This window comes from Symphalangus syndactylus, chromosome 7 (assembly GCF_028878055.3).
Source record: "Symphalangus syndactylus isolate Jambi chromosome 7, NHGRI_mSymSyn1-v2.1_pri, whole genome shotgun sequence".
Taxonomy (NCBI): Eukaryota; Metazoa; Chordata; class Mammalia; order Primates; family Hylobatidae; genus Symphalangus; species Symphalangus syndactylus.
In genome coordinates this window covers 65211665-65237264 of record NC_072429.2, presented here as the reverse complement: position 1 = coordinate 65237264, position 25600 = coordinate 65211665, and the positions used below count along the sequence as shown (strand labels likewise).

The 25600-nt window shown below is 40.3% G+C and overlaps 1 long non-coding RNA gene across 2 annotated transcripts in view; it reads right to left on the bottom strand.

Annotated features, from left to right (window-relative positions):
• The window catches only part of LOC129486476 (uncharacterized), a 169950-nt gene that overhangs the window by 77569 nt on the left and 66781 nt on the right, over positions 1 to 25600 (bottom strand). Inside the window, exon 3 of one of the 2 annotated variants that reach the window (XR_008658994.2) lies at positions 16118 to 16288. The exons of the other annotated variant lie outside the window; for it this stretch is intronic. This is a non-coding gene — a long non-coding RNA (uncharacterized lncRNA). Of the gene's footprint in view, positions 1 to 16117; positions 16289 to 25600 lie in introns of those variants that run through there. 2 annotated transcript variants of the gene reach the window in all.

Below are 25600 nucleotides of genomic sequence, written 5' to 3'. Positions count from 1 at the left end.
TGATTTCTCACTGGGCATGGCTTCAGGGCTCCAGAGCAGTGGGAGTCAAATGGGTTTCCTTGGACCTAGCTCCTCGGAGGAGCCCTGGGCCAAGAAATCGGGTCCCATTCTACATAATGGCTATGTTCAGGAACTCTGTGAGTTGAGGGAAAGAGCTGGGCTCTAGACATGAAAGCAACATGTCTAGAATTACGAATTTTTTAAAAATCACATAAAACCAGGAGAGGCCAAGAGGCTAGAGCTCTTGACTCCCACCCGTATTTTAACCACAGATGTTCCATTTGATCTGCTTATATTTGAGGTTCAGTGAAAGATTTAATTTGAAATACATGTGACACCATCAAAATATGTTTAACAGCCACCATGCAGAGACTTTAAGGAATTAAGAAGCACTACATCCTCCTTGAAGGAGGCAGCTACCATTGTCACAAAGGAGAAAGATCTGTCTAGCATTTCTGGTTTATTGTGGTGTCCAGCGTGCTGTGATGTAAACCTCAAATACCTCTCTTCTTAAAGCTTCCCTTCTCCTGCTGGGCTACAGCAGTCCTGTTTTTCCTGCTGGAGATGGTGTTTAGTGCCACAGTGAGAACTAGAGAGGAACGAGTAACTCTGTAGTCAAGCTCAGGTACCAACAGGGTCTCTTTTGAGTATTTCTGACTTGGTCTTGTTTAAATTTAAATCCAAAACCCTCTGCCTCTCATCAGTCTCTGAGCTTCTAGATCAATCCATAGCTCAGAGACTCTGGGCGAGGGGGAGGCTGGGTGGGGTGGCAGTGTATGGTTTGCTCCCACACCCCTCCACTTCTGGCCTGTCTTCAGTGCTCGCTCTTCTCACTTTTCCAAACAGAGAATAACACAGAGATGGGCAAGTATGACCTTTGTAATGGGAAAGATCCAAGGCACTCTTTGTTCCCCTAATTGCAGCCAGCTGTCGAAGGTTTTGGTAACCTGAAGAGCAGCCCCAACATGTCAGGGGACTCATGCCCCTTACCACTGGGGCACATGTCCAACCATGACAGGGAACTTCATCTGCCCTCCAGGCTTCACAGCTTGAAGCTCAACCCTTGTTCCTTGGCTATGGGCAGAGAATGTTCCCCAGATTCTGTCACAAACAATGGGTCCCTGGAGAGTTGGGAATAAGGATGGTGGTGGTTGGTGTTTGGGTCCCTTCTGAGCTGGTTCCTCTCATGAAGCTCTGGGGAGAGGTGGCATGAGGCCCTTTGGGATCTTTAGGGCCTTTGGGCCTCAGGTTTGTTACTGTCCTTAATTCCAAGACAATAAGAAAAGTCTCACTAGCAGTCAATTACGGGTTGATAGATGATGGATGGATGGATGGATGGATGGATGGATGGATGGATGGATAAATGAATGAATAGACATATAGAGAGAATGATCAGATAGAGGCCTCAAGTGTGTAGCATGGGTCATAAGAGTTCTGGGGACTAAAGGAATGCTATGGACAGGTAAGGTTTCACAGAGGAGGGGCCTAGAAAGGTACTTTGAAGGATGGACTATAGCAAAAAGACAAGGCTCTCCAGGTGGAAGGAACCATGTAGGCAGATGCACGGCAATGAGAACTAGTGATGAGCACTGACTGCAGGAGCTATGATTGTACCACTTCTGAGTGCTTACTCTATGCCGGGTAGCATACTATGTGCTTTACAGAAAACCATTTCAATTACTCTTTGTAGCAACTTTATAAGGTACATATTATCAATGTCCTTTAAGACAGGAAAAAATAATTAACATTTTTAGTGATTATACTGAGCATAGAAAAATGATCTGATATTCATTACCTCATTTAATCTGTGTCAGAGTGAAGTTCTATTTTTATGGCAGTGACTATAGCAATTATATAGCTTGTTCTAAATAATAAAATCAATATGTGACAAAGCTGGACTTAACGCCCGGACATGTTGATCCAAACAGCCAATCAAGACCCCTTGTGGAACCCCACTGGGAAATAAGTTTGGAAAAATAAGTTGGACATTTGAAAAATGTTTTAATACTAGTCTATAAGGACGGAGGAATTAATTTTTCAGCAATGAAGGATCAACAGAGCTTTTAAAGATAATAGCTGCAAAATCAAATGTCACCTTGGGAAAATTAACCAATCTGCAATGTTCTGAGCAAATTGTGAGTCAAAGAAACAGGGAGAGAGGGAGGGAAACAAGGAGAAGGTAATCACAATGGTGGAGCTGCTGATGAGGGAGTGAATATACTGTAGAGAGGGGAGAAAAGAAAAATATGACAAAGGAAATCACTGAAATGCTTAATGACTAATTTGATGTAGTTCCAATTCTGGGCACCTGTGAAAATGACAGCCTCATTTATACAAATAGGTAAGACCCAAAGAGATCATTTGAAAACGAATTAATTATTCCCTATTAAGGAATCTGGAAATGTCTGACTCCATATTGCTTACAACAGAACAGAAATTCATATGTTTCTACTGGAGGTAATCTAAGAATGGTCAATTTTTGGTATTACCATATCTAAGAATGACATATTCCCTATAATCATTATGCACCCTGAAAGCTTAATTAGAACAAGGTATCTATGCATTGTTATAATTATTATTACACCATACTAATGAATTAATAACAATGTAATTAAAAAAAGGTAAAATGAAAACAGAATAATTCCTCTGTGTTTTATACTTAGAGTGACTTTTTGATCTTCAGTATCTTAAAATTCAAATATAAAATTCTATGTTTTTAAAATTTCCCTATTTCCAGCTAGGAATTTTTGCCCAGACTCTTTCCAAACCGGACTCTGTGCTACTCTTTTTCAGCTATTACCCATCCTCACTTAGGAGGATCTAAAGAAAAAAGATCACATAAGCCACTCAACTTTATAAATAAATGCGGACAACTGGGAGCTAGCCATATGATACCCATTTGTTGGAAGTCCCAACAAACTGTTCATTTCTCCCAAGTGTTCATTTTCAATGTATTAGGATATCAGCTGTAAGCTGCTTCTGAGATGCGGTAGAGAATACCTAGTCATTGTGTCATAAAACCTTTGGTTGAGTCCTAGCCTGACTTCAGACCCTCATGCATAGTTAGCTAGAAGTTATAGGTAGAAAAATACAAAGCATAGAGAAAAATTTAAAAAGCCTTCTGCCTCCAAACACAAGATACATTCTCAACTGCTTATATTTCTAACAGCGGAGCATAAATTCAAAAAAAATGAGACTAAAATTTGATTGGCAAGCCTCAATCTTACCACGGAGTCTCATTTCCACAATGGTGACAGTGGGATTTGGCCTGCAGCAGTGGGGAAGGGGAGGACAGAGGGAGTTCACAAGAACTGGGAATGAGAGAATTTACCATAGACAGAGGCACGGAATGCTAAAAGTAAGACTTTTCTGGCAACATTAGGCGCCGCCACGTAGGAAATATTTATTGGTGTGACCTTTGGTTTAGTGTGTGAAGGTTTACATGATTGGGGAGAACCACAGGACTCAGATTTGCAGAAACGAAAGATGCATAGTAATGAAGCTCATTCTATATTAAAATGGCCACAAGTGAACTATATACTTAGGCAGGTGAGGCTATAGGCATATTACAAATCCACAACAGAAGGCAAAGTCAATGGTGCCTCCTGTATCCCCATAACAATGCATAAAATGCATATTTCAAAGCTAGAAAGTGATAATCATGGAAAATTTATAGGAGGGATATCTGAAAGGCAGCTGAAAGGCCCAGAAGCCATAGGGAGCGCATGATTTCATAAATACTGAAAAAGAATTATCTCAGGTCCCCTACCAAGCCCATTATATGTGTCAGAACTCTGGTAATTTGAGGACAGTGATTTAACGCCTGAGATGGTGACTGCCAAGAATGAATATGTCACAGCTTCTCACAGGAGTGAGGAAACCACCACAGGGCTGGCAGCAGCCAATTGACAGCCTGCAAAGAGTTCACTAGCACAGGCCAACTCCAAGTAGTGTTTCTGGGGAGCCAGAGAGGCAGTGTTCAAGGGAGAATGCCCACTCTCTCAAGATGCCACTGGAGAGGGAGCCCCACAGCCTTCATTTAAGCTTGGTTTTGTTGTTACTTGGTCCATAGTTGCTTGCAACCTCCTGTAGCCAAATCACTCACAACCAATGAAGTATGTAAAAGCAAAAGTGATAATTCTTCTACGCTGTCTGCAAATATCAGAGCAATTACCTACTGGTCATGTACTCACAAGGATCTCCACAACGTTTTCCAGATGTAGTCATCTCTTGGAATCTGCATTCTCCCATACCAATGGGATGTCTCTTTTGGTAGAAGTGAAGTTAGATGCAGTAAGGCATTTTTCTCAGTTCTTCTTATTTATTGGATGAATTCATGTGGCAAGACTGGTTAGCCCTGCTCTTTCTTGAATTCTGTCCAGCCGTCTCAACTCACCAAGAGAGAGTCTGTATAGAACCCACTGCGTCTTATTCTGACTACCTGTGATGAAGGACGTAGTTGAAAATATACCAAGGAGATTTTTTAAAAGGGCACCATTGTCCTGTGATCTAGAGTAGCAACTTGAATTTCCAACATCTCTGGTTACTCTGATATTCTCAGCAACTTGCTCATTCTGTGGTATAGCACCACTGTTTTATGTTTTCCAGGCATTTTTTCTCCATATTGTTTTAGACACGGTGCCATTATAATCACTTGCAATTGACCAGTAATTGTTGCAGAAGCAGGCCTCCCTCTGCCAGTGCCACCCAGTTGCTGGACTACACCCAGCTGAGTGCAGTAAGTTCCAGAATCCAATCAAAGCTAAACCCCATCAGTATCCAGGTTTCTCATTATGAAGTTGAGCCAACACTTGCTTCAATGCAATACCTCCCTCTTACACGGCACACAAAAAGCCACTCCATTTTAGCTGTAATTCAGGCTCCTGAAATGCTTCCATAGGAAAACTCAGTAGGAGACTCAGCCATGGTCGTTAATTCATGTTCAGAGATCTTATTCTTGCAATTGTCTTTATAGCTGAGATGGCTACGTGTGCTGAAATCCCATCTGGAAAATGGGAGGAGGAATGTTTCCCTTCAGGAACATGAGAATAATCTTAACTCAAGAAACAAAGCCTAAAGTGCATCCTATAGCCTTAGCAGAGTGAGAGAATAGCCCCAGGGAAGACAGCTATCTCTGAGTATTCATCCTAGTTTTGGTTTGTGATTAAGCTTGAATCACACAAGGAAAGTGCAAATCCTGTACTAATTAAGCCTCAATAGTTTTCCTGCCTCCTAAGCTATTCAATCATGAGCAGCCTAGAGTAATAGGACCAGAATGAGAACTTATTAACAGGGTGGTCTTGGCCATAACTTGTTATATGTAAAATGACATTAGTAGGACGAAGAGACCTTATCATATGGCCACGAGGCTTAGACACAGTAGTGGCTCAACACAGGTTTGCTCTCCGATATACCTTTCCACTCCATCTGTTAATAATGATGGTGATAATAATAATAACTAGCACTTATTGACTGTTATTGAGAAATGAAAACATGGATGTGAACCATGATTCACATCCACAATTTAGCACACGGTGTTCACACTTCCAGGATTTACAAAACTCTTAAAGATATTTTAATGACAACATAAGCTCCCTCCATCACCCAGGTCTGGTTAAGCAGCACCTCACATTATGTGCTCACTAGCACTGAGATCTCCAGCCTACCATATACAGCATTATCCTAGGCATGTAGGACTTCATATATTTGTAAAACCGATAATAATTTAGAAAATTATCATAAAGATGCAAGCCTTTGAGGCATAATTTACAGTTTAATTTTTCCAATAAAAAAATACCAGCATTTTTCGGTAAGTGGACTACATGTGGATGAAAGTGTGCCGGGCCCACTGCTGATAAACAGGGGAAGTTTCTGTCTGCTGGGGGAGGGATGTATCACATCTATTGGGGGTGCTGGCTCTCCCCCAGCCCTCAAATAATTCACATTAAAACTTGGTAATGTGACTGATTCATAAAACACAACTTTCCTCAGCCATATTTCCTTGGTTCTCTAACATCACCTTTTGTGCCCTGATGATTCATTTATTTCAATTCCTTTTAAAATTTGGTATTAATTATGCTTTCTCTCACCCAGCATATTCCAATGACTAAAAAACAGGAGAATCTTTTCAGAGGAATACTGTGTTTGTCTACTTGTGTGTGTTTGTGTTTGTGTTTCTGCATCTGTTTTTCTGTGTGTTTCTGAGTGTGTATTCCTATGTATGTACTTATGTGTGTATGTGTGTGTGTTTCTGTGTGTGTGTTTCCATGTGTGGAGAAATGGTAAAAAAAAAAAAAAAAAAAAAAGGCTGGCACTGCCCTTTGAGTTACAGGTGTTGGGAGATTTCTTATTTCCTGTGAGTGCAGGCTTCATGGAGACAGCCTCCAGCGGATCCCAAACTGCACGTTCATGACAGCACAGGATCCTCTCTGAACACGTTCCTTGTTTGTGAAATCTTGAAGTCCCTAAAGAAACCAGGAGGCCAGGCATGGTGGCTCATGCTTGTAATCCTAGCACTTTGGGAGACCGAGGCAGGTGGATCAACTGAGGTCAGGAATTCAAGACCAGCATGGCCAACATGGCGAAACCCGGTCTCTACTAAAAATACAAAAATTATCCAGGCATTGTGGTTGGTGCCTGTAATCCTAGCTACTCAGGAGGCTGAGGCAGGAGAATTGCTTGAACCCGGGAGGCAGAGGTTGCAGTGAGCCGAGATTGCTCCACTGCATCTGCACTCCAGCCTGGGCCACAGAGCGAGGCTCTGTCTAAAAAAAAAAAAATGAAAGAAAAGAAAAAAGAAAAGAAAGAAACCAGGAAAGGTTGAACCCAAACCCAATTTCTATTAGTGCTTCTCTAGAAGGTTAAAAAGTTTGCAAAATATCACTACTTCCCCTTCTCTGTATCCAAAAGGATCAGCCATCTGTTTTCCTAGCTAATAGCGGGTTGGCTAGTGAATGTTTCTGTTGTGCTATGGAGTGCCACGGTGGGCTCCAAAGGCCCTTTGTCTTGCATGTTTACATGTTTTATAAATGACTGAGTGTGATAGAGCCCTGAATATCTCAGGACTCTTATTAAACCGTGGGCAAAAAACATTAAAAATGATCTTAAGTTATTCGTTTGCCCTAGGATGCAGAAGGAATTTTACACCGTTTTCTTTATGTGTCTAGTAGACTAATATTCCTTTATGTTAATATGAGAGTTTATTATTCTTATCTTCATTTAATGTCCTGAGGAACCAGGTGAGACAATTTTGCGAGTTTAATGATCACTGGCATAAAGTACATGAGAGGGTCACTCAGGACAGGCCATCCCTTTCAAGGCATTTTGCCAAAAGAGCCTGGCGTTAATTAATTAATACTGGGAAATCTCCTGCCAGTCCCAGCTTTGAGAGACAAAAAATAATAAGAGTCTTCTAGGCTGTAGGCCAATACACCTCTTTCATAAAAATTAAAAGCCTAACCAGAACTCTGATAGCAAATGTCCCTTTTCAAAGAGTAGCTAATCTAAAATTCATTATAGGGGATAAAGGAAAAATAAATGGTGGGCCCAGGAAACTTTTGGTAGAATATATGGCATCCAGGGCATTCTCTATCATAAGTCACGTTACTTTGATGGCTAGGTTGGATTTCATGCTGATACAGTACAGCTTCCATGCATTATGACGTCACATCCAACATGTGGAGATGATTGGCTCTGGGCATGCCCTGTGCTCACCTGGCAGGTGATGGCGTGGGCAGGAAGTGCACAGCCTGCCTTTACCTTACGTGAACACTGTATCTGGGCAATGGGCAAAGAACTGAAGGGGACAAGCTAGAAATGGGCTCCTTGTCTGCCTCTATAAACCACATGTGTGTACATCTTAGCGAGCCCATAGACAAAAAAGGCAAAGAAGCAGAGACCAAGAGGGAGCGCCTAAGAGGCACAGAAAAAGAGAGCTACAGAGACAGAGAGATGGAGAGACAGACAGACACAGGAAAGCCAAGGCACAGGGGAAGGGGCAGGCGGAGGCAAGCACTTCCTGGTGAACTGGGTCCCCTGTGTGATTGGCTGCTCCTAGAGAACAGTTTCCCTGGCTGCAGTTGCTGTGCAACTGCTTCCTGCAATTAACTGACTTTATTGACTTTGTCTGTTTCTCCCCCTCCCTTAACCTCTTGTTTGCCAAGCCATCTGAGGAGCCACACCTTCACCTGGAAGAGGTAGGTTCAATTAGCACACTGTACATCTTGTCAACCCACCTCCACTTGAAGCTGTGATACAGATATAAACAAATATGTGTTCATATCCTTTATATATTTATTCACATATAATATATGTTTATCAGCATTTATGAATAATATTTGTTATATAATATATACATGTATTAATATATGCATATATCTATGCACACACATATATCTCCTAAATTATCTTAAGGTTCATGTGAATACAAAATTTATTTTTTAAGAGGTCATTTCCAGAGCATTGTATGGGCCTATGCACACATACACAAGTAACCAAGACTTGACATACCCAGCCCGTCTCTGCAATGAGAAACGAAGAGGGAGAAAGCTCAGGGAAGATACGGCTTTAGGTAGGACATTAACATTTGCATGTGTAAAAACTAGCAAAATGGCTGAAAAATCATAGTCACAGAGTAAATGTAATGACTGAATGAATGAAGAAGTGAACTATCACACATTGTTGCAATCCTTTTCTCTTTTTAAACAGATCCTTCATGGGGGACACGTGTGCATATCAAAGTGCAAAGCCCCACTGGGAAATACCAGTTTGGGGATCATGATTTTATGTAGTGGATGAATGGCTGGCTTAAGGTGTCATTTCAATTACCTATAATAATTGATAATTGGAGCCAAATCTTCCCATTTAGCAAGCGCTCAGTAAATGCTTTGGGGTTTTGGGGGAGAGAATGAAGGACTCCTCACATTCTGCCATCATCACAGAATTATTTAATAAAAGTCAGGCAATTTTGTCAAATAATTCTGTGTGAAAAAGTATATGTAAATATATATTTATTTGAGTGTATATGTATATATACACATATAAAACAAATATGTATTTATGTGAGTGCGTATGTATATACACATGTATAAAACAAATATATAAATAAATATAACCAAATGAGTTACATTTGCCATTATAAGTATAACCTCTCATTGTTACCAGTTATATATTAAATATTATACTAAACAACCTAAACAGTAATTAAAATCAAATTACTATTTTGGATAAATAATATTTGTAATGGGGTAGAAATATTTGATTGATGGATCTTAATTTTTGAGCATGGTCCCACTTGTGCTGTATTGATGCATGTTTTTCTTTTTTAACATTTCTAAGAACTATGATCACAACATTTTCTCTAAGAAATATCTTGAAGTGACTAAACCTTGCTCAGTGTTTCTTTACACATTCAATTTAAGAGAAGAGAATTCTTTTATGATGGAAGCATATTCACTTGGACCTAGAACTCATTCATTCTTATTGCTATAGAAGACATGTTAAAGATAGTACTTCTACTTTCCCAAGAGCATCTAATGTAGCTTTTTTTTTTTTTTTTTTTTAACTAAAATGCAGGCCAGGCACGGTGGCTCAAGCCTATAATCCCAGCATTTTGGGAAGCCAAGGTAGGGGGATCACGAGGTCAGGAATTCGAGACCAGCCTGACCAACATGGTGAAATCCCATCTTTACTAAAAATACAAAAATTAGCCAGGCATGGTGGTACGTGCCTGTAATCCCAGCTACTCAGGAGGCTGAGGCAGGAGAATCACTTGAACCTGGGAGGTGGAGGTTGCAGTGAGCCGAGATTGTGCCACTGCATTCCAGCCTGGACAACAGAGCAAGACTCTGTCAAAAAACAAACAAACCATATATGTATATATATATACGTATATATATATACACATATATATATGTGTGTATATATATACGTATATATATGTGTGTGTGTATATATATATATATATATATATATATATATCAAGTGGGTCCTGCCTATGCACAAGGCACATAAAACTAATCATTCAACAACCCTGGAGGACCTTATTATTATCTCCATTTTGCAGCTGAGCATACTGGCTCTTGGGAAGGCTGAATCAGTTGCCCCAAACATAAAACAACATGAACGGAGGTGGGATTCAGACCCAAGTCTGTCAGACTCTAGAGCCTAAGTTCTCATCCATCAAGCTGATGTCCACCTTCTTGGGCCAGAGGAGAGACTCAACTTTGCTTTGAGCCACTGATGAGCTGTAAAGTGAGATACATATTTGAGGTATTAAAGAGGAAATTCTTCAACTAGGTTATCCTAAATGTTTCTCAAGGGAAAGTTTTCTGCAGTTTCTTCTATAACAAATCATTCTACTAAATAAGACCTGCATAGCATTTTCTATTAAAAAAAACAGAGGTTAAATAGAAAAGACAAGCAGCTGAGAGAACACCACTGAGAATTCTTTAAAGAAAGCAACCAGCTCAGCAGGGGCACCTATATTTAGCCAATGAGTCAGACACATTTTCTTACCTAGGAAGCCAGTGGGCTGAATCAATAGGTTGTAGTTTCAGTTGAACGGAAACAGAAAAAAATGTTGTGAAGAAGAAGAAAGAACTCTGAGAACAATAGGATTCTTGAAAGGAGCAAATGATAGAAAAAGGCAATGCCAAAGTAAAGTCAGAGAAAGAAAACTGGGGTGGGGGCGAAGCCAGGGAGGAGATAAAGGAAACCCGAAAATAAGAAAAACAAGTTCCAGAAAAGAAAAAGAGGAACATACTTTTCTAGTTTTTTCTTTATATTTGATAAACTTTGAAATTGTGCCTACTTTCATTAAAAACTATTGTGTACAATATGTGAATCTTTCAGTCCCAGGAAAGTATGGCTCTCTTGCTACTGAAACTGGGCCACGCCAAATAGAATATCTCACTTGTACACGTATTGAGTATTAATAATTGCACAAGTTTATTGCTTTTATCAGAAGAAATAGACAAGTTTCTGCAAAGTCTCAGAAAAGCCAAGGGGCTCCACTTCTGTGAAACAGAATTGTTCTGGGGGAGTGGGTCAGCCCTAACCCAGGAGAGACACTTGTCAGCTACAGGGCAGCACTCAGATATCGCAGGAGAGGCCCTTTGCTCTCTCAGACGAGGTAATGAAAATGCAGTTTGACGGCCCTGAGAACAGACACATGCTGTACATTTAAACCTTTGTTTTATATTCTCTGCAAGATATTTGGTGCCACAGAATCCCTATTTAGTTGAAATAATTTGAATCTTTCTTCTATACTTTAGCCAACAATATTTAGCTTATCTCTATTTGCCTTCGTTCTCTAATTTAATAAAGACATAAATAAACAAATTTTCACTAAAAAATGTCACATTTGGCAAATTCTGTTTCCTAATTCTCCCTTGATAGTATGGTTTAAAATGGGAAGGAAGAAAATTATTTCACCTGATTTACAATTGTTCTCACTATTATGTGTTTTGGCTGAAAAGGAAAGCACCCACATGTGTAACTCACCTTTGAAATTTCCATAGGAAGATCACTCTTCCTTGTAGAAATCTGGATCATGCAATGATACCACTAGAAAATTTAAATGTATACAAGGATAACTAGACAGATACTGAACTTTTATTTAGTTTCCCTTTTGTGGTCTACAGGACATTCTTGTAGGAAAATATTTGCCTCATTTTAAGGATCTGATAAATTATGTTTCCAAGGATTGAGGTTTAAGAGGGACTATGGGGTTTTTTGTGTCTGCCCAAAAATCAAGCTAAATGGTATGCCTTGCAAAGGGAACTGTGAAAAAAAAAAGTTTTCCTTAAAGCTACCTCTGTATTTTCTCTCCATTGCCTGTTATTGTTCCAAGGACTGGATCGAACCAGCTCACCTGCTCCACATTGCTCATTTCTTTCAGCAAATCCAATGACTCAGAAGGAACCCTCCACCAACTGCCCATTCCCGCATGCCGACCCACAGAGCTACCTCCAAGCTTGCTCCACCCATCTTCTGTCACCACCGTCCCTTTTCTTGTCTCAAAAGTCATCACGAAAATGCAAATGTTGCCATAATTTGTTGGAAAAATAACAAAATTACAGTATGTGAAAGAGTATCTTGAAAATTGAATTGGAAATTTCTCTGATTTTTGCCTTAACACTATAGAATTTTATTTCTAGAATTTTACCTTATTTTCTTATTTTTTTCCCACCAGGTAATAGAGAAATCAGCTATCTTATGACTTCAGATATTTCTTGATTTTCTAAAATGAACCCTAAACTTAATACATCCAAAATAGAATGCAGGCTCTCTATCTGAAACAAAGTAAAATTTTAAATAAGTAAATATTCTTTTCCAAGGTTCTAGGTTCCCGAGAATAGCATAACCACCCCAAGATCCAGGAATCTTCCTTGACATCTCCCTCCCTCTCGCCTGCCTCAGACGATCCACCACCAATCCTCTCTGTTCCACCTCCTCCCAAACCCAAGGGAATACAGGTGAATTATTCCTTATCCAAAATGGTTGGGACCAGAAAAGTTTCAAATTTCAGATACTTTAGTATTTTGGAACATTTTGCATATACATAATAAGCTATCTTGGGGATGAGACACAAATCAAAGCACGGATTTCATATATATTTCATATATGCTTTATTCACATAGCCTGAAGGTGATCTTACACAATATTTTTGGTAATTTTGCACATGAATTAAAGTTTGTATTAAGTACTTACGTTTGAAATTTTCTACCTGTGGTGTTACGTCAGCACTCAAAAAGTTTTGGATTTTGGAGCATTTCAGATTTCAGATTTTTGCATTAGGGATGCTCAACCTCTTGCCTTGGAACCTTGGAACCTTGGGACCTTGGAATATCCTCCTGATTGGATATCCTCTCTGTTCCCTCCTTTAATTCATTCTCCATACTGCAGCCAACAAGGTGTCTTCCGTAAGTACCTCCCTTCGCCCTCCGATTACACACTTCAGAGGCCTCCCAGTGCTGTTAGAATAGAAGCAATAATCTCCACATGGCCTACAAGGTCAGCTTCTGTGGCCCCCATCTGTCTCCCCTCTTGTCCCATTATCTCCCCTTCCCTGCAGCCCATCTTGTCTATTCTTCCCAGAGAACACTCCTTCAAGCCCTCTTCACCTAGTTAACTCCTATCTCAAGAGGCACTAGTAAACAGAAATGCAGTGGATGGGATTCTTCATCGATGTCCCCACTGCTTCTTGGATTATTATTATTATTAATTGTTATTTTTGAGACAGAGTCTCCCTCTGTTGCCCAGGCTGGAGGGCAGTGCCGTGATCTCAGCTCACTGCAACCTCCGCCTCCCGGGTTCAAGAGATTCTCCTGCCTCAGCCTCCCAGGTAGGTGGAATTACAGGTGCACACCACCACACCTGGCTAATTTTTTCTATTTGCAGTAGAGATGGGGTTTCACTATGTTGACCAGGCTGGTCTCAAATTCCTGGCATCAAGTGATCTGCCCACCTTGGCCTCTCAAAGTGCTGGGATTACAGGTGTAAGCCACCACACCAGCCTGCATCTTGGATTATTTAGGTGAAAATACAAGAAAATTCACAGAGCCAGGTCTACATTTTCTGCTCTCCCACAGTCGGGAAGAAAGGAAAGATGAGCACAGCTAGCTGGATAAAAGCAATGGCACCAGTATTAACTGGAGAAGGAGGAAATTGGGAAAAGCCTTCCCATAGGTTTCCTCTATTCCCAAGTAAGGTTGGGTGAGATGGGAAGCAGGTAGACCTAGTGACGTCTTGCTTCCTAGCTTGTCAGTGATACATGCATATTTATTATGAAAGAAAATATATAAACATTGGAATTGGGCAAGGAGCCACGCTTGTGTTTGTTAAGGAAATATAATCAATTAATTTTTTTTAAAAAGACCACACTTTCTGACACTCCAGAGTGGTGTACGCAGGCAGGTGTTGCGTACTGTTGCACTCTGAGGCTCAGAGTGACCCCTACCATGCCCCTTCTGTAGTTTCTGTCACAATCCTTAGTCATTCATAAAATATTTTTTCTACCCTTAAAATAATAGGAAAATCATCTACCTTCATTGTGTATGATTTTGACACAAAGTAATGCAACCAGTTTCTAACAATCAACTAGTGCTTTCAGAATAACATCGCCTTTTTAAGTGCCCACTCCATTGAAATATGCAGAAAACATTTTCAGAAATTTCTTTATTCCAGATCTTTCACAGACCAAGTAAAGATGTTTGTTTTTTCAAAAGGTTGCTTAATGATCATTCTTTTTGACATTACACGATGGAAAGTCAACAATGTGACATTTGCCATAAGAAAAACAGAAAGATGGGGCTGAGAAATACAATAACAAGAGCTGCCACTGCAACCGCCAGGAAGTCTGGGATGATTTTTCGGTGCAATTTGTTTCTCTTCGTCTGGCAAAGGTTTTGGCTTCAGTTTCATGTTCTTTGATTATTATTATGCCTGTCTACTAGTGAGTGGAAACTGCAAGTACTCTCTATCTTTCCACCCTGGACGAGTGAAAAGAAGAAATGAGCCAAAGTCACTCTGAATGGGGTTTAAAAGAAAACTATTCCACTACTGGCTCAAAGGACTCAGATAGGTGATGTATCTATATAGCTCCATTCACTGATGGTTCAATTACTTAGCCTCTCCCATGTGTGTTAGGGAAATACCTCTGATGAGCAGTGTGAGGGTGTGGGGCTAAACCTAGAAAGATGTATCACATGCTCTCTTGGAACTAATTTATTCGGGCTAAGCCATCAACTGCCTTTATTGCTGATAGAGTTGGCATTTCTCAGGGATACCAAAGCTTCTCTACCTACATCAAAGCCCTCAGTAAGCTGCATCGCAGGGCACCTCAGCCTCAGATGCAGTGGGTGTACAAAACCTTTCTTCACTTGGCAGTGGTCATGAAGAATGGCTGTGTGAACAACTGTAACTAGCTACAGCCTAACAGGTTTTCCTTCTGTTTCCCAAGTTTTAAAGTCAAATTGACCTAAAACTATAGTCCGTACCCTTTATATTTGGTGACAATATCTACCAGGTTAAGAATGTCAGGATGAATTAGATGGCATCTTTATGTAGGGAATATGGCTACATCTATTTCAAGGACTTCCTTTTAAATTTTATTTATTTATTTATTTGTTTATTTATTTTTGAGACAGAGTGTCACTTTTGTCACCTAGGCTGGAGTGCAATGGCATGTTCTTGGCTCACTGCAACCTCCATCTCCTGGGTACAAGCACTTATCCTGCCTCAGCCTCCTGAGTAGCTGGAATTACAGGTATGTGCCACCATGTCTGTCTAATTTTGTATCTTCAGTAGAGATAGAGGTTCACCATGTTGGCCAGGCTGGTCTCGAACTCCTGACCTCAGGTGATCCACCCACCTCGGCCTCTCAAAGTACTCGGATTACGGGCATGAGCCACCGTCCCCGGCCAGACATCGTTTTTAATGGCATATCTTCTGGGGATTCCTAATACAAAATTAAAATCTGTAATTTTGATTTAAAATATTTTATGAATTATAGGAATTACAGTCATCCCTCAGTATTCAAGGTAGATTGGTGCATCTCGGCTCACTGCAGCCTCAACCTCCTGGGCACAGGTGATCCTCCCACCTCAGTCTCCAGAGTAGCTGGGACCACAGGCACAGGCCACCACCCCCAGCTAATTTTTGTATTTTTACTAGAGACAGGGTTTTGCCATGTTGCCCAGGCTGGTCTCAAACTCCTGGACTAAAGTGATCTGTCCACCTTGGCCTCCCAAAATGCTGGGATTACAGGTGTGAGCCACCACACCTGGCCTCTTTTTTTTTCTGTTTTTCTTTCTTTTTTTTAAAAGATAAGGTCTTGCTCTGTCGCCCAGGCTAGAGTGCAATGCCCAATCGCAGCTTACTGCAGCCTCAACCTTCTGAGCTCAGTCAATCCTCCTACCTCAGTCTCCTGAATAGCTGAGACTACAGGCACAAGCCACCACACCCAGTTATTTTTAAATTTTTTTTGTGGGGAGAGGGGGAGACAGGGTCTCACTATGTTGCCCAGACTAATCTCAAACTTGGGCCTCAAGCGATCCTCCCACCTCAGCCTCCCAAGTAGCTCACAGTTCTTTAAGTCAGAAGTTCACTTGCAAAGTGGCTGGGTTCTCTGCTTAGGGTTTCAGAAGTCCAAAATCAAGGCTTTGGCAGGATCTGCAGTCATCTGGGGCTGGAAACCTCTTCGAAGCCCATCCAGGCTGTGGCAGGGTTCACTCCTGCAGCTGTAGGACTGAGTCCCTGTTCTCTTGCTGGCTGGCACCAGGCTGCTCTGAGAACCAAGAGGCCATTCTCAGTCCTTACCATGCGGACCCTCATCCTCAAAGTCAACTACAGAAAACTCACTCACATCAAACTCCTCTCCCACTGGGCTTCTCTGACGTGTTCCTTCCCAACCTCTAGACCCAGATCTCAAGGGCTCAGGACATTCGGTCAGGCCACTGGGGATAAGCTCCCTTCCTAAACCGACTGTACCACACGACAAAACTTCACCGTGGAGGTAAGCTCTGTCCTGCTCACAGTTCCAGATCCTGCAGGGCACGTAAGCAGGGTTCGCAGATCTTGCGGGCCACCTCAGAATCCTGCCTCCATACAAGTTTTGAATTTTAAGGAGCCCCCAGTTCCACAGATTTGCCTGATGGCTTCTACCCTGTGTACAGTGGCGAAGCACTGGGCTGAGGTCCGAGGTCTGAGGTCTAAAGACGGCTGAGCTCACTCCTTCAGCAGCATCGCTTCACCCTCTGCTGGGCTTGGGGCCAGCCCAAGGCCACTCCTCGCGGCCACACAAAGGGTGCTCAGGGGCCACTGCTCTGAGCTGTCATCTCTCCTTTTCCATGTCACCTCTTTCTGAGTTCTATTTTAGTTATTTGGATGTTACTCATTTTTGTGGATCTTTTGACACCTTTAATTGCTCTTCTCTTCCCACGCCTATTAAGTTTTCTCACCCTTTGATATTGGCATTAGGAGCATTTTAAATAATTTGCCAAATAATGTTTTACCACTGCTGTTTTCCATAAGTTACATTGCTTTGCCTTTAACCCCGTATTAATTTTGCCGTAAAGTGTTAAATAGCATGAAGTTGGGTTATGTTACACACAAGACTGTAGGGCTTCCTAGATGCAAAGTCTTATTTCTTCATATATATACTGACTAAAAGCAAAGGCAAGTTAATAATGCAAATTTGCTTTGAAGCTCAATGCCATCTTTTGGCACACAGCTAGGGTGTGTCTATTCAGCCAGACCCTGAGCCTCAACTCTAAGAAAGAGTTACAGCATTATTCCAACACTGAAATTCTTTCAAAGTCTTTATAAAGCTAAAGCACAGAACTATTACCATCAGTACCAGATCAACAATTCTTTAAGCCCTGGCACATTTCATTGGTGTATGTTTGATGTGCCCTGAAGCTTATATTTGTTCCTGACTCATATGAATAAACAGAGAACTACTCAGTCTTCCTTCTGGTCCTCCCCTACTGTGGGCCTGGATCAAGTGCAGGAAACTCAGAGACAAGATGTGGCTGTATGACCACACGGACAAAGTGGAGAAGAGCCACATTTTAATGTTTCAAAAAGTCTACTCACAATGTTTCCATCATGTGTCAGTGGCCTGTGATATCACCTGGGTATGATTTCATTTGTACCTCAGTGAAGAAAAGATAGATGATTTGCTCTCATTCTCAAATAAAAAATAAAAAATTCTCCGCTCACTTTGTTATCTGTCCCCTTGCCACTCACCCCACAAAACTGCTAGCAAACATGACCCACTTTCTTTAAGACACACTCTAGTGCTGTCTACACAAGGAACAGGAGTGCTGTTTGTTCTCCACCTACTTCCAAAGTTCAAATATACCACCCTGTTGTCACCAAACTCGTCTTAATTGTGTAGTGAGAAACAAAAAACTGCGAAGTGCCTGCAATGAACCTTAGCAACAATGAGAAGGGCTAGTTCCAAGAAATGTTTCACAAAAGAACTTAGAGTTTCTATGCCTCTTTCCTGAGTTTAAAATGGGCACAACTGAAAAGATTTCCTGGAGTTCTGCGGCCAAAAGCATAAAAATGCAGGAGTGAATGAGATTGGCAGTTACCCTAAATCATGCTAAATACTAGGAAAGTCTATTCTCTTCTAACTGCAACCCCCCTAATCAAACTGCACCCTGTAGTTCGCATGAGAAAATGCAGCTTCCTAGGCATTTTAGTTCACACAAAATAAATTGCCATCCACTCTCCTTAAAAAAGTAAAAGTTCTGTGTTTTGTTTTTGTTTTTGTTTTTGCTTTTCACTTTGGAGACCCCAAAATCAAACACGCAGAAAGAGATAAAACACAGGTCTTCCACCTGGCTTCCATCAGGATGATGTGGTTGACTTTGAGTTGAAATACATGCAAATAAGGTTCAACTTCTTAAGACACTGAAGGAAAGAATCTAAAATGTCTAAAAATTTGCTAAGGCTTGGAGACCTTTTTCTGCACATCTATTTGTGTTGAGCAGAGTTACAGCTTCCTAAAGAAGTCTGCATCCTAATCCCCGGAAATGAAGACTGCATTGCCTTGCATGGCAAAGGGGAATCAAGGCTGCTAATCAGCTGACCTTCAGACGAAGGGATTATCCTGGGGCATCCAGGAGGGCTCAAGGTCATCACGAGGGTCCTTCAACCGATGTTAGAATTTACATCATATTCCAACATATGTCCAGATTTTTAAATTATCCCCCAAAATTGTGTGGTCAGAATTTCGCTATAAGTAAGACAGAGTTGGTGTGTGTTCTCTGAGATTCACTTTGATAAAATAGTGAGATTTTCCTTGCACTTCCCACTCAATGCTGCAGCTCTGCATCCAAGATCCGTGGCTCCCAGAGCTGTACTGTTGGACACAGAGCAGCCTCTGCCCCTTAGGCTCCCAGCTCCTCACTGCCTGGCCCAGGGGAGGGGACAGCTGGTGTGGCAGGATCCCCTTGTGGGCTGCCAAAGAGCACCCACCTCCTTGTATTTAAGGAAAATAGAAATCTGCTGTATTTAGGGGGGTGGAGGGATTGGGGAGATGTTGATCAAAGGACACAAAATTTCAAGTAGACAGAAGGAATACATTCAAAAGATCTATTACACATCATAGTAACTGCAGTTAATAACAGTATACTGATTACTTTTTAGTGTGCCTAAGAGAGTAGCTTTTAAGTGTTCACACCACAAAACAAATGATAAATATATGAGGTCATGCATATGCTAAATAGCTTGATTTAGCCCTTCCACAATGTATACACATATCAAAACATCATGTTTTACACCATAAATATGTACAATTTTTACTTGTCAATTAAAAAAATATGTTGTATTCAGAGCCAAAGAGAAACAAAAAGAAATCATATTTATGGGAGGAATCCAGAACAAAAATAAAGCCAAAAGAAAGAAAAAGGAAAAAAGACTCTAAGATCTTATATGTGACTCCATATAACTCTCACCCCCAAAATATTACAAGACCATCTAGCAGACCAACAGCTGTTGCTAAAGAGCAGTCCAGGTCTTTTGTTTATTCATTCAACAAACATTATGGTTTATGATGTTCCAGACCACGATGGAGATGAGAACATGAGTGTTAGTTTATTATGTTGTAAAGTCTTTCATCAGATGTGACATTTCTAGAAACAACCTTATGCGCGTCAGCCAGCTGGGCAGTACATCTCAAATTTCAGCGTGCACACAAACCTCTCAGGGGCCTGCAAGAAGCACTCTGATGCAGGAGATCTGGGGTGGTGCCTGAGAGTCTGCATTTCTAATGGGCTGTGGAAAGATGTTGAAGCTGCTGGTCCAGGGCCTGCAGTTTGAGTAGCAGGGCACTAGAACCCAGGACTCTGTTTCATCCACCTCAATTCACTGTTGCTCTCCTGAGAACATTTTATAAAATCCCGAGACAACATATGTTTCCCCATCACCACTGCACAACTATATTACACAAGGCAATACTCTTTTTGGATGTTGACCTTTGTAAGTGTCATATAAAAGTGAATGGCAAAACGAAAGAACAAGGTATATTTTCATTTTTGTGTGAGGGAGAGACATATGGATGAGGTATCAATCTGGAAATACGTTGCCTACAGTCATCAAAATAGAATGACTCAAAATGTCAGCAGCTCCGAAGCTCTTGAACTGACGAAGCAAGCAGGTGCGGCGTTTGTCAGCAGGATGAGGAAGAGGTGCCTATCATAAACAAGGGACTGGAGGGTTCAGAAAGAGCTTTCAAGGAAGTAAAGCTCTTTAGCCAGGGCAGAGGTGGGGGCGAGGAGGGCAAGTGATGCCCTGCATACGGAAATAAACCAGGCCGTTACTAACCCGCCAGACAATAAAGCTTCAGGAGAGTTGGGTTTTACTACCGTATTTCACAGAGCACCGTGTCTGAACTGCTCCCAGATGCGCAGTTCAGGTTCACGCTCCTCATCTCCCTTCCTACTTTATATGAGGTGATCATATCTTTTACTCACAGAGCTGGGAACGATGTCCTTGAATGTACCAACCATAGACGTTTCTGTCATTAAAGCTTGATTATAAAATCTCCCCTAAGAACAAACGGTGGGGACCATGCTGGCTTTATAAAAGTTCCATTAGTCCTCCGAGCAAAGTCCCCGTGGCCAGAAACCAAATCCCTCACACGCAGTGGAGCCATCGCTGACCGTAAAGGACAGAGCAGCTATGACCTTTCACACAGAGAGTCATTTGTAAGTGAATTAAAAGTATCACCACAGGATTAAAATGGTCGCTATGAATCAACAATTTCTGATATACAGATACCACTCGGCAAGCTAAGAAGTTAAGTAGAATAATGGGATTACCTTATTTAATTACAGATTTGCAAAATATTTCTTTTCAAACCCAGACAACACATCCCTAAAATACTTTTAAAGGTATTTTAAGTACTTATTTGTCTTTTCACTGGAAAGTATTAACATTTCCTGCTATTTTAAAGGAAATATTATACTCTTTTGGGAAGGTATTCTCAGCTAACATAAACACACAGTATGGCTATGCTAATAAAGTATTTTCAAGCAGCAAAAAATTACCATTTTATGCAGATGATAATGTAATGTTTAACCAATAAAATAATTCCCTCATTTATTATAATAGCTGTAATTATAATAGCTGTATCATCATTAATAGCTATATAATAGCTGTACAGCTATTAATACTAAGGTACAAAATCAATTTAAATTTAGCCAGAACTTTTGTTATTATCAAAAAGTTATTAAGACTCCTTTTATGTAGAATTTTAATGTGCCCCCAAAGCGTTCTAAGTAGTTCAGCCAATTAATAAAGAGCAAGATATTATAAAAGAAGCCTTATTTTTTTTCAAAACTAATACAGCGTGTGTATTAGAGTCTTGCCATTTTTTAAGATGTAGAAAAATGTTAGAATAGTTTAAACGGGAGCCTGGAAAGTATCTTATATCCCTGATGAAATACATTAAATCTGATTAAAGCCCCCTACAATAATAGCCTTTTTTTTTTTTTTTTTTTTTTTGAAACAGTTTCACTGTTATTGCCCAGGCTAGAGTGCAATGGCATGATCTCGGCTAACTGCAACCTCCACCTCCTGGGTTCAAGCCATTCTCCTGCCTCAGCCTCCCAAGTAGCTGGGATTATGGGGGCCCACCACCTTGCTCCACTAGTTTTTCTATTTTTAATAGAGACAAGATTTCACCATGTTGGCCAGGCTGGTCACGAACCCCTGACCTCAGGTGATCCATCTGCCTCAGCCTCCCAAAGTGTTGGGATTCCAGACATGAGCCACCGTGCCCGGCCAATAACTGCCATTTCTAATGAGGGAGGATCTTAATCAGTAACATATCAAAATAGATACATCACCTGAGATTATTAACATTTTGTAGTTAATATATACATTTAACTATAAAAAGTTTTAATAAATAATAATAAAGCTGATAACTTTGCAAGTTTTACCACGTGCCAATAACCATGTTTAGCACTTTATTTTATTATTTGATTGTAAGGTATGTATTATTGTTATTATTATTATCATTGTTAATCCCATTTTATAAATAAGAAACCTGAGATGTTACAATATGGCAGTCACTGAATTTGAGCTTAAGTGACTTTGACTCCAAAGTTTATGTGCTTGGCTGATGCGATAGGCTTTCTCAATACATATAATTATAACATATTCTTTAATTTCCAAACAAACCAAAACTAGGAAAAATATCACTTTTCTTTTTCTTTTAAAAAATTTTCAAGTATTTATTATTATTTACTAGAGCCACCATGCTGTACACTAGATCTCCAGGATGTACTCATCATAACAATATCACTTACTTTTCAATTTAAAAGATAAACCTAGACTTAGGGATCTAGATGACAAATTAGTCAGCCAGATTTGTCTCTTATCCTTCCTGATACCCCACAGAAATGAATGTTAAAACTGACAAAAAAGGAAAGAACCTCACATCAACAATTGGAGAGGGCTTGGCAATGAACGATGACTTCACCACATTTCAAGAAAATGAAACGCAGATGAGAGAGGATGGATGCATGAAATGCAGGGAGAAAGCTGTGGCCCAGAATGTTCTGTTAAGAGGCTGCAGAAGAGATGATACCAGTGTATCTGACAAACTCCAGTGAGTCTAAGAGTGATGGGGATGGTGTAAGCAGAAGTAAACCTGCAGCCGTCCCAGCTGCCTTCATCTCCACCCCAGCTCTTCCAACCACACCCATAGAGGATGTGAGGTTGGAATGTCTATGCAGGCAAAACATGACAGCTGTCCTCTAAAGACTTGTCATTAAGTGTCTGGGAAGCTCCAAGACATCTCATGTATGCATTTCTACCTCCAGGGAAAAGCCTTCTTATTCTGACATTTGGTAGGGCCTCGGCTTGACTCCTTTCTGATCTGCTTACTAGAAAGTAAAGACTCCTAGTGATTAAAGCCTTCTCTACTCTGCCCAGAATCTTCAGCCAGAATTTCTACTCAAAGGAGAGATACAGAATTTCAAAAATATCTTAAATATATAAAAACAAAGTTATACTTTCTACCCAAGAAATCATAAACAGATCATTAGTTATATGAAAAAATAATCTCTAGAAAGAGAAAGACCAAATATATCAATGGAAAAACTGACCCCAGAGGAATTAGAGTAAATTCAGGGAACATAATAAAAATGAAAAGCTAAAAACCCCAAATAATAAAATTAAAAACAGTAGGTGATATATTATATTTATACAATGAGAAAAAGGCCATATGTAAAATTTTTAAACAGAAAATAAGGGGACTGTCTTAAAATTTAAATATGGAATTGCCAAAATAAAAATTTGAAGAGAAGCCCTAAAACACAAAGTCAAGGAAAAAGAAAATTTTATATTATGTAAAATAAAAAGACAAAAAGACCAAGAATATGAGATAAAAGATGAGACTAGTCCAATAGTTCCAATATGCAATGAAAAAATCCCTTGAAAAACTGAGAAAGTAGAAAGGAGGAAATGACCATAAAAGAATTTCCCATAGTGAAATAAGAGTTGAATTTCCAGACTACAAGGCCCCTAGTGGACAGCTCAGTAAATAAACAATGTGACGACCCACATGCATTATCATCACATGTCAGAGCATCACAAGCTCCAGTAGGAAAAATAAAGCCAACTGTAAAGCAATGATAAACACAACTGCATCAGCCTTCTCGCTAGCCACACTGTTGCTACAAGTTAGTAGAATAGTAAGTTAAAAGCTTTGAAGGAAAATAACTTTTTTTAACCTAGAATGTTAGCTCCAGCAAAACTTCAAGTGTGAGATCAAAATAAAGACATTTTCAGATACCTGTGGATTCAAGAGGATAGAAAGGTTTCAAGGGTGGGGAGAGATGGAGAAGGACTAAATGGAATGAGTGGTATGATTTTAGGAAAAGACAATGGGAGATGAACAATCTCTGGGGGAGAAAGGAGGAAATGGCCGGAGTAGGGGAAAGCAAAGAGAAATTTTGGAAAATCCAAAAAATATAAACAAAGCCATGGTCTAAGTAAAAAAGCAATTTAAATTGTGGTTTCATTTGAAGAAATAAAAGGCGGGTAATAAAAGAGTTGATTTGACCTTGATGCTGGAAACAATCTCCCTAGAGTGATCCAGCAGTCAGAGCATTGGGCACACGAAGGTAGCTATGTAGTCCTGGCACAATGCCTCTTGGTCTAGAACAAAACATTATTTGTAAGGTTATGGTGACATAAATAGTAAGTAAGAAATAATAAGTAAGAAGTAAGAAATAATATAAATAGTCAATCTGAAAGGTTATAATGACATAAAATATAAATAGCTTTTACTGTAAAAGCAGGAAAAGCTTGGTTGTGACTGCAAGATGGAATGCAGACATTCCTCAAAATTCTGAAAGTATAAATTGATGAGAAGTGGGACATGGAAGACAGGAAAACAGAGGAAACAGCAGAGGTGCTTATACTCGTCTTACAAAGCAGGGTGTTGATAGAAAATGGCGTTATTGATATGGACCAGAACAGTTCAAATACATTATAGGCAATGTCAACGTAATCAATAGAAGAACTAAAAATATTTACAGATCAAACATTGGGATGAAGAGAGAGGAGAGAGGGATAGAATAAAGGTTATTTTTCCTCATTTTTCTTGTTGGTGAGCCAATAGATATTTTCTAAAATTCATAAATAAAAACACGGGGTATGGTATGAATAGTTAGCCATTAATGACTGCTTACTGTATCCCAGGCACTATTCTAGGAAGTTTTATGCATTAACTCCCACAACAACCCAAAGAGAAAAATGACGAAACTGAGGCACAGAGATGTTAAAGAAACTGCCCAGGGAAACCCATCTGGGGAAATGGTGGAGCCTGGATTCAAATCCACCTCCTCTGGCTTTGAGCCTGTGCACTTGATCAGTGCATAGACTTCCTTCTCACGGCAGCACAGACTGTTTCCAGAGTGCCAGGCACTAAGCCAATTTCTTTAGATGAGTTGATTTAATCTTAATATAGACCTAAATTAAGACCATTGTATATTTAAATATAGATGTGTACCATTATTTTTTTCATTTTACAGATGAAGAAACTGAGGTGGGCAAACTATGGTCCATGAGCCAGATGTGGACTAAAGCCTGGTTTTGAGTGGCTCATGAGCTGGTTTTCAGATTTTTTAAGTGTGGAGGAAAGGGAAGGAAGAGATGAAAGAAGGGGAGTAAAAGAAGAGGAGAAATAAGTATCACATGTGGCTCAGAAAACCTAAAATATTTTGTATCAGATCCTTTATAGAAATGATTTACAAACCCCAGTTCTCTCAGTTCTACAGTGAAGAGCAAGGCAAGTGAATGCCTCAGATAAGGACTGCATCTTTCAGTCCCTCATTGGAACTAAGGGAGACCATGAGGCTTTTCTTTGAACAAGAGAAAGCCCAAGCATCAGCAGCTTCTGAACATCTTGGTTCAAAACAGCAGACATGCCCCACCACTGTCCTGTCTTCTATTTTTTAAAAAAATGTTTAACTGACAGATAAAATTGTGTGTATTTCAGCTGGGCGCGGTGGCTCACGCCTGTAATCCCAGCACTTTGGGAAGCCAAGGCGGGCATATCACCTGAGTTCGAGAC